Source organism: Chenopodium quinoa, unplaced genomic scaffold (assembly GCF_001683475.1).
Source record: "Chenopodium quinoa cultivar QQ74 unplaced genomic scaffold, ASM168347v1, whole genome shotgun sequence".
Classification (NCBI taxonomy): Eukaryota; Viridiplantae; Streptophyta; class Magnoliopsida; order Caryophyllales; family Amaranthaceae; genus Chenopodium; species Chenopodium quinoa.
Window position 1 is genome coordinate 5399625 of NW_018742763.1, and position 9029 is coordinate 5408653.

Consider the following 9029-nt stretch of genomic DNA (forward strand, 5'->3'; position numbering starts at 1 on the left):
GCAAAATCAGCCGGTATAAGTGCTTTTTCTCTCGGGAAGTTCTTGCGAAAAAATTGCAAAGTGTTGAATTGAGAGGAGGGGGGTCTCTATTTATAGAGAACCCCAGAAGGCGAACCGTCTCCTCCCCTTCAATTTCAAATTCAAATTCGAAATTCGAATTCAAAAAAAAAAAAGGAGAGAGGGAAGGAAACGAACCGTTACCTTCCCACAATGTGACACCTGTCACAGTTGCCACGTGGCAAGCCACGTCACACTTGTGAGGGGCAAATGTTTAGGGTAAAATTACCATATGCCACGTGGCCCAATGGCATGCTAACACGTGTCAGCCTTAGAGAGGCCCAAGGGGATCCAATCCTCCGCTGACACGTGGCACCTTAACACTAAAAGGGGAACTGATCCCCTTCCACTATAAATAGAGGAAAATCCTCATTTATTACTGATTCATAAATACAAACACAAAAACCGAGCAATATTAATTGCAGAATTCTCTTTGAATCAGATAGAAAACCCTTTACATTCCGCACTTTATTACATTCGGAAACGCTTTAACTTGATCGTCGGAGGCGGAACTCCACCTAGCCGGAGTTTCCGTGGTTTGCAGGTACAGACGGTCGACGCGCATTCTCGGTGTTGTAACTCTCCCGAGGGACTCCAACAACCCCGAAACAGATGTTGTGAAGCAAAATGGCAAGGTTCAAATCAAGAAGATCTATAGTTCTATTAGACAACAATGTCCCAAAGTAAGTTGGAAGAGGCTTTTGTGCAACAATAAAGCTTCTCCTAAGAGTATTTTCATTTTGTGGTTGGCTATCTTGAATCGGATGCTAACCAAAGATAGGTCGATTTCTTGGAGGATCAATTGTGATCCTGTGTGCTTGCTTTGTTTAAGTGAACCCGAGAGTGTTCAATACCTTTTCTTCGGGTGTCCTTATTCTAGAAATATTAGGCAGAAGGTGCTTGATTTGCTTCATATTAGTAAGTCTATTCAAAGCTTTCAATTGGAGGTTTATTGAGCCTTGAGATATTGTAGGAAAGCGGGTGAGAGGAAGAATTTATTCTTAATGTTTTTTGCTGAAATGGTCTATAGCATTTGGATTCAACGTAACTCAACCATGTTTAATGGTTCTTGTGTCGATGGTAATTCTGAGTTTTAGAATATTGTGTTTAGATTTTCTTGTAGATGCTTAGAAGGAGCTCGGAAATATCTCATGACTAGCTTCTAGTTTGAGCTGCTGCTGTGGCTTTTGTTGGGTTATGTGTTGCTAGTTGTTCCTATTGCTTTTTTTCGAGCTGCTGCTGTTCAGTTTCAGTACGCTGGGTTGATTGATAGTTGGTTCAGTCTACTGGTTTCTGGTTGTTGTTGTTGTTTTTAACTTCTTATTGTTGTGGCTGCTGCCTTCTGGCTTGTTGATTCTGTTCTGTTCTTGGCTGCTGCTGATGCAATTTTGCTGTTTTCTTGCTTCTGGTTTCAGATGTGCTGTTATGTGCAGCTGTAGCTTGGTGAGCAGGCTGGTTTTTCTCTGTTTTAGGCTGTTGTTTGGTGCTGGTTCAGGCTGTGATGATGTCTGTCTTGCTGTGTGTTGTTGACTAGTACCTGGTGTTGCTGGTGCTGTTCCTGGTGCTAGCTTCCTGGTTTCCTGCTAGCTGTTGGTTCCTGTTTGCTGCCTGCTGTGTGTTGTGTTGCTGTCTAGTGTTGCAGTTGGCCTGCTGGGTTCGGGCTGTTACTATTATCTCTAGTTTCTGTCTAGTGTTGCAACTGGCCTGCTGAGTTTTGGTTCTGGCTACTGCTGCTGTTTCTGGATGCTGCTGCTGTTTCTGCGTGCTAGTGATGTTGTTGTTGGCAGCTGTTGTTTCTTCATGCTGTTGTAGTTGTTGTTTCTGTATGCTGCTGTTGTTTCTGCATATTGTTTCTTTTTTTTTCGGGTTTAATGGCAGGTTCTAGGCATAGGTGTTTTGACCTCTATTTGTTCTTTTCTTTTTTATGGCCTTTTCTTTAAGAGGTTTTGTGTTTGTCGTTGTCCAGTTCCTTTGGTTTTGAGTAATCCTCCTAGAGGGTAGCTCTTTTCCTCTGAGTACAGAAGAGCCGGTTTTGGTCCAAGGTTCATTGGAACCCTTCCTAGAAGGTTGCCTTTGGGTCTTGGTCCTTCGCTGGTGGTTGTGTTCCCGTTGGGGCTCTTGGTGTATTGGAGTTTAGGCCTTTGGGCTTTTGTATTCTTGTTTGCTGCTTTCCAGCTCTTTTTGGTAATAATATTCTCTATTTACCAAAATAAAAATTCAATAAGAATTAAGTAGAGGCCTATTTTAGGGCGGGTTGATTTCTTTGAAAGTCAAATTCGTACCATCATCCCTGAACATCCAGTCATGGTTTTAGACCACTATTGAGTTAACAATCTCTGTGATTGTTAATGGGGTGTAACCTTCACAATCGTGAATGGTTTATGAGTTCCTAAAACTTGTTGGCGACTCTTTTTCTCTAGCTTCTTTCCTAGGATCGCTGGCATGCCTAAAAACATGACCCACTGTAGGGCGAGGAAAAATTCCCTACAGTAAGTAGTTGCGAATTTCAGGTGGAGTCAACATGCGCATTAGGGATGCCGAGAATGATTTCACCTAGTCTAGTGTTTTTGAAGTCTTTCATTTAATTTTTAGTACTTATAATAATGATTTGATTTAAAATAAAAATAAAATAAGAGTTGTTTGCACTGCAAGTTTAAGTGAGTTATAGCTTTTAATAGCCTTGTGTAATCACGCGGCGGTAATACGTCCAAATCTATTTTTACGGTATGATTATATGTATTATTTTAGTATTTCCGCAAAGGGGGATTTGGGGGTATTACATCAGTAATACTCTCAAGTTTCTCTCTACGATATTTAATACGTATTATTTTACTATTTTCATCTAGAGAAATTTAGGGGTGTTACACTAGTATTTAAAAAAGAAGTGTCATAATTTTATTTATATTACATAAAATTTTGAAAAAATTATCAGGAATAATATAACCTTTCACCGATCCTCCAAAAATAAAACGAGTTTTTGATTATTGCGGAATAAAACGACCTTTGACACTCATATGCTCAAAATAGAATTAAAAACTGATAATTTATTAACCATGTTAAAATCGGACACGTGTCGCATTGTGACTAGTTAGGATTTTTTTTACTTTAATTTTAACGTTATATGTATAAGAAAAATGAATTAAATTTTTTTAAGACTTATTTTTTTGGGAAAAAATAAATCAGAGTCCCTTCCAAAAACCATTAAGCACCCTTGTCCTCCCACAATGCCACCACTCCCCTCCTCCTTCCTGCAATAGTACACCATCTTCCTCAACGCTACATAGCCTTGTCCCCTTCTCGTAGCGCCACCGTACCAAACTCTAATATCCCCATCCTTTTCTCCATAACGTTACCCCTAGATTTGGTTTTGAGGGTGGCTTCTGTGGTGTTTTTCGAGGGGATTCAACTGATAGTGGGCTTATTATTTTTAGGGTGTTGACCGGGATTCAAGTAGTGGGCGGGGATGAGGGGTTGGGTTTCGTGGTGGGGATAAGGGTAGGGCTTTTTCCATTTCGGGGATGGGGCTGGGGTCTAATTCACGGGTTGGACCGTGGGTGGCCGGGTTAGAGTCGGTGGTGGAGTCAGTTTGGAGTGGGGTGGTGGGGTTTCAAGCTGAGGGGTTAGGGGTTAGGTGGTGATATGGTCGTGGTTTTGGAGGAGTGGTAGTTATGGAGGAAAGAGGAGAGAGAAAGAGAGTATTTTTTTCAGATTAAAAAATATTTTTTTCTAAAATAGAAAATGTTAGAAAACTAAAAAAAATAAAAATATAACTAATCACAATGTGAAACGTGTCATATTTAACCTAATAACAGGTTACATACCACTTACATTCTATTTTGAGCAGATGCCCCCATAGGTCGTATTAGTCAAAAAGTTGCTTTATTTTTTAATGACCATATAAAGGTCATGTTATTCTTAACAAATTTTTCTAATATTCTTTTATAAGGTATGTTATGACAGTTACAAAGTTATATTTATTGAAAATTATACATATAAATGCTAAAATTTTATTAGAAATAAAACTTTCACTTGAAAATAATAAAAAAAGAAATAATACTCTTAGTCAACCTTCTTACCCTAAAATAACTAATGCTTAGTTGTTATTGACATGGTGACACTAGGCGAAAAATTGGAATCTAAGTATCATCATCTCTTGACCTAGCTACAAGACTATACTTTATTTATCATTGATACGATATGATATGATTTAATAGTCTTTCAAAAAAAAACATATGCTATACTTTTATGTACTTCCTCCTTTACATATTAGTTGCAACTTTGGAATTTTTAATATCTCACAAAAAAAATACCCCATATTTACTAATATGTAGCAGAAGAAGTATATATAAGAAATGTATACATGATATCATTTTATGTATGTGAAAGATAAAACTTTATTAAAAATAAACATTAAAATAACTTTTTTATCCTAGAAAATTTATTCTATATCACTTACATGAGATTATGTTTATGCATAGTTGTCACTTAAATGGCATGACTTTATCAATTAGTGATATATGATATGATATAATACAAGCGACATGATATGATTTGTTTTTTGGGAAATTCTACATTATAATCCTCTGGTATTGACTTTTCCAAGCTGTGCCCCCTCCTTTTGAAAGTTACATACTATAAACTTCAACTTACAATTATGTATCATATCAATAGTGTCCTTACTGTTATCTTACTGTTAACAGTCACCGTTAGTGGGGCCCACTTTACTCCTATTAAATTTTTTTCTCAATTTGTGTTCTAAAAAAATTGTTTCGTCAAAGGTTTTAGGGGTCATTTTGACACTTAAGTATCCAAATTGAGCTCTGATTTGGGTAAAATTACCAAGGTCAGGTGGTCTAATAAGAAACTTACACGTGTCATCCCAATAGAGGTCCAAACAGGACCAATCACCAGCTAACACTGGCCTCCCTAATCAGTTGGAAAAAGGCGGTCTTTAGGGCCCAATTCTCGAGAAGTCGCAAAGCGGCGCAACCCACCAAATCTATGTCAAAATGACCTAGATAAGGGAACATTTTCCAATGACCCTATAAATAGGGAGATTTACCCCATTTTGGGGACACGTTCATTTATTACACACAATCAATTTTCTCGAAAACAGAGAAATCACCTGATCTCGGAATCTAAGAAGATCTACTTTTACTTTCCGCACTTTTTACAACACTCTAAACACTTTCTAACTTGATTGTTGGAGGCGGAACTCCGAACACCCGGAGCTTTCGTTGTTTTGCTGGTACAGCCGGCGAGAGATTATTCTTGGTGACGTAACTCTCCCGAATGACACAAAAAATCCAGAAACATTTGGCGCCGTCTATGGGGAGAGTACCTCCAAGATAGTTTCTCAAGTGACTGTACCGCCTCCTGAGGACAAGCGTCCTGAAGCAGAGGTCCATTCGGATCATGATATAAATTCTTATCAAGAGGTCGAAGTATATATGGCTAAAGATGGATCCCTTCAAACCAGACGCATCCGTTCCAAGGATAATAGGGAATAGGGCGTTGATCAGGCAGGTCCAAGTAAGTCAACTGGCCAGCCTCAGGCAGCAGAACAGACTGTTCACATCACCCAAGATGAGTTCATGAAATTCATATAAGTTTCAAGGGAGATGAAGAACCTGATCTCCAAGAGAACGGCTGGTCCCAGTAAGGGTCAATCGGCCAAGATGCCCTCTCGCTCTGAGAAGGCTAAATTAATCAAAGATAGGGAGCCCACTCCGTAACAAAAAAAAAAGTAGGGGAGCCGGCCTTTGATTGATTGGACAACTTTTGCCTCCCTGAACCAGGGAAGAGGAAGGCCATCCGGCATACACAGCCGGATGGCAGCAAGAAGACTATCTCTGATGCTCAACTTATTATTGAGCAAAGAAGAAACCAGCAACTGTCTGACTCGGCTTCAACGTCGACTTTCCCAGACAGCTTCAAGAATACCTTGATGAGGCATTCTCAACCTGTACATGAGAGCCTGCCAGGCGGCCCGTCCGTCTATACAGGTCCTCAGATGATAGGCTCGGTCCCATTTGTGCCTCATCAGCCATACAGGCCATTTTCCCAACCATACCAGCAGCCTACCCTCTTTGGGGGTCAGGCGACATATAACGTCCAACCACTAGACTGATAGCTCCATCTGCTAAAACTTGGAGAACAACCTTTTGCATTCACCAATGAGATAACCGAGGCGGCATAGCCGGCCAAGGTTAAAATGTCATGGTGGGTACTTATGATGGTACCACCAACCTAGAAGATCACCTAATGGCATACACCCACCTCATGTATTTGCAAGGGTTGGATGACGCTTCATGGTGCAGATGCTTCCCAGCCACGCTGAAGGGCATCGCCCAGCAGTGATTCAGCAATTTGCCGACTAAGTGCATCAACAATTTTAGGACGCTTGCGTTCTTGTTTGCCTCAAACTTCTCCATGAACATACCCACCAAAAATACAAGCCTTGACTTGGGCGCGATACAACAAGGAGACAGGAAGGGCTCTGTTCATACGTCAAGCGGTTCAATCTGGTGAGAATCCAGATCTAAGGAGTGTCTGACGATGTTGCTTACACAGACTTCTTCAAGGGTCTGAAAGACGGGTCGACTTTCAAGTTCGACCTCTTCAAAGAAGCGATGATGGAGGTGGAAGCCTATACATAGGCGACCAAGCTCTACCCACCAGCAAGCAGTCGGACTCCAAAAAGTCTAACAAACAAAAAAGGAGTCGGCAAGAACAGCCGGCTCATAAAGCTAAAGAGAGCAAGAAGAGAAATGAAATCTAGGCGGTTGAGGATTTTAATTAGCCGTCCCAGAAGAAAAAGAAAGAGTCTAAGCCGTACTTCCCAAGTACGAGTTTAACATAGACTGCTACTCCATCCCCATGGAGAAAAAAGACTTGGTGACAATTGAGAATCCCACTACAATGAAAGGTCCGGCCAAAAACAAGAACAAAGATAAGTACTGCCACTTCCATGAGAATATTGGCCATAACACCAACAGCTGCTATAGCCTCAAGCGGTTGTTGGATAGATTAGCTGATAAGGGGGTGTTGAAATCTTACATCCTCAAGTCCAAGGTGACTCTGAAGACGGACCCCAAAGAGCCGTAAAAAAAAGCCAACAAAGCCTACCAGTATTTCGAACACATATAAAGAGTCGATCTACACCATAGTAGGCGGCTTTGCTGGCCTGGTAGGGGCCCAAATATAAGAGGCCCCAAGGGCCATGTTAGGCGGTTGGATGTCAGCTCGGTTGATGAGGGTCAGACGTCTACCAGCACATTCCCTAAGGTCATCATCCCTGAGAAGGACTAGGGGGAAGTCCGTCGGCCACATGATGACCCCATTGTCATCGAATGCAAGGTAGCCAACCAGAGGGTTAGCCGGATCCTTATTGATACTGTAGCTTGTCTGACATCATCAGCTACAAGTGTCTGTCTAAGCTGAAGTATAAGCCAGGCAGGATGCACAAGGTCACTCACCCTAGGTTGGTTATGGGGAAGGAGTTGTGCACCCTGTTAGCCGAATTATTTTACCCATCCGGCTGGGAGAGAAGGGAGAGGGGCGTCACATGGTCGTTCGGTTCTTGGTCGTAGAGGAGCTGACCGCCTAAAATCTTATTTTGGGCCGTCTGACTCTGAACGAATCCAAGATCGTCATTATCCCATCCCTCATGCTGCTAAAGTTTGAAAAAGATGATGGCTCTGTTGGCTCCATGAATGGGGACCAGAAGACGGCTCGAGAGTGCTATCTCTCAGACGTCAAGCCCACGGCGGTGGCAGCCGGCCAAGGTAAGGAGCCAATAGACCTGCACAATATCATGGAGGAAGAGCCTGCCCCACCAGTAGTCGGCAAGAAGAGAAAGGTCGATTAACTGGTAGTTGTGAAGAAAGAAAAGCAATAGCAATCACTAACCGAGGAACGATCAGATGAACTCTGTCTGCAGCTGGCTGGTGAACACATTGATATTGCTCTAGATGACACACGTTCGGAGCATACTATTAAGGTGGGGACGGTTGGCTTTGCAAAGTTGGGGACAGACTTGCACAACTTGCTAAAAGAATTCAAGGACATCTTTGTCTTTGAAGTGGAAGACATGTTAGGCATTAGCTTGGATCATGTTATCCACAAGCTCGCCATGAACAAAAAAAAGAAGCTTGTTATGCAAAAGAAAAGAAATCACAGCGACGAGAGAAGTCAGGCAGCAGCCGCCGAAGTAAAGAAGTTGTTAGACGCCGGGTTCATTCGGCAATGTCACTTCCCAGACTGGGTTGCAAATGTTGTCCTTGTACAGAAGCCGAATGGTACCTAGCGCATGTGTGTTGATTACATAAATCTGAACAAGGCATGTCCAAAGCATAATTATCCGCTTTTAAAGATCAACAGTCTGGTCGACTCTACAGCCGGACATGCTTTGATGAATTTTATGGACGCCTATTCTAACTTTAATCAGAGACCCCTGTGGAAAAAAGATCAAGGGAAGACAACATTCTTCACTGATCAGGGGTTATTTTGCTATATTGTGATGTCGTTTGGCTTGAAGAATGCACCTGCTACTTTCTAACGTATGATTAACACTGTCATCATTAATCAGATTCGAAGGAATGAAGAGGCGTATATTGATGACATGATAGTCAAATCCAAGCTACAGATAGACCATCTTGCTGACCTCCAAGAAACCTTCACCACACTCAGGCGGCACAAGTTCATGCTCAATCCTAAGAAGTGTGTCTTTGGTGTTGAGTTTGGCAAGTTTCTCGGATTTTTGATTAATCAAAGGGGGATAGAGGCCAACCAAGAGAATATGCAGGCGGTCATTGACATGAAGTTTCCCCGAACTGTCAAGGAAGTTCAAAAATTAACCGATTGTCTGGCAGCATTGGGGAGATTCCTCAGCCGGTCAGGTGACAAGTGCCTCTATTTCTTCCAAACAATCAGGAAAAAGACTATGTTTGAATGGGGGGATGATGTTGAGG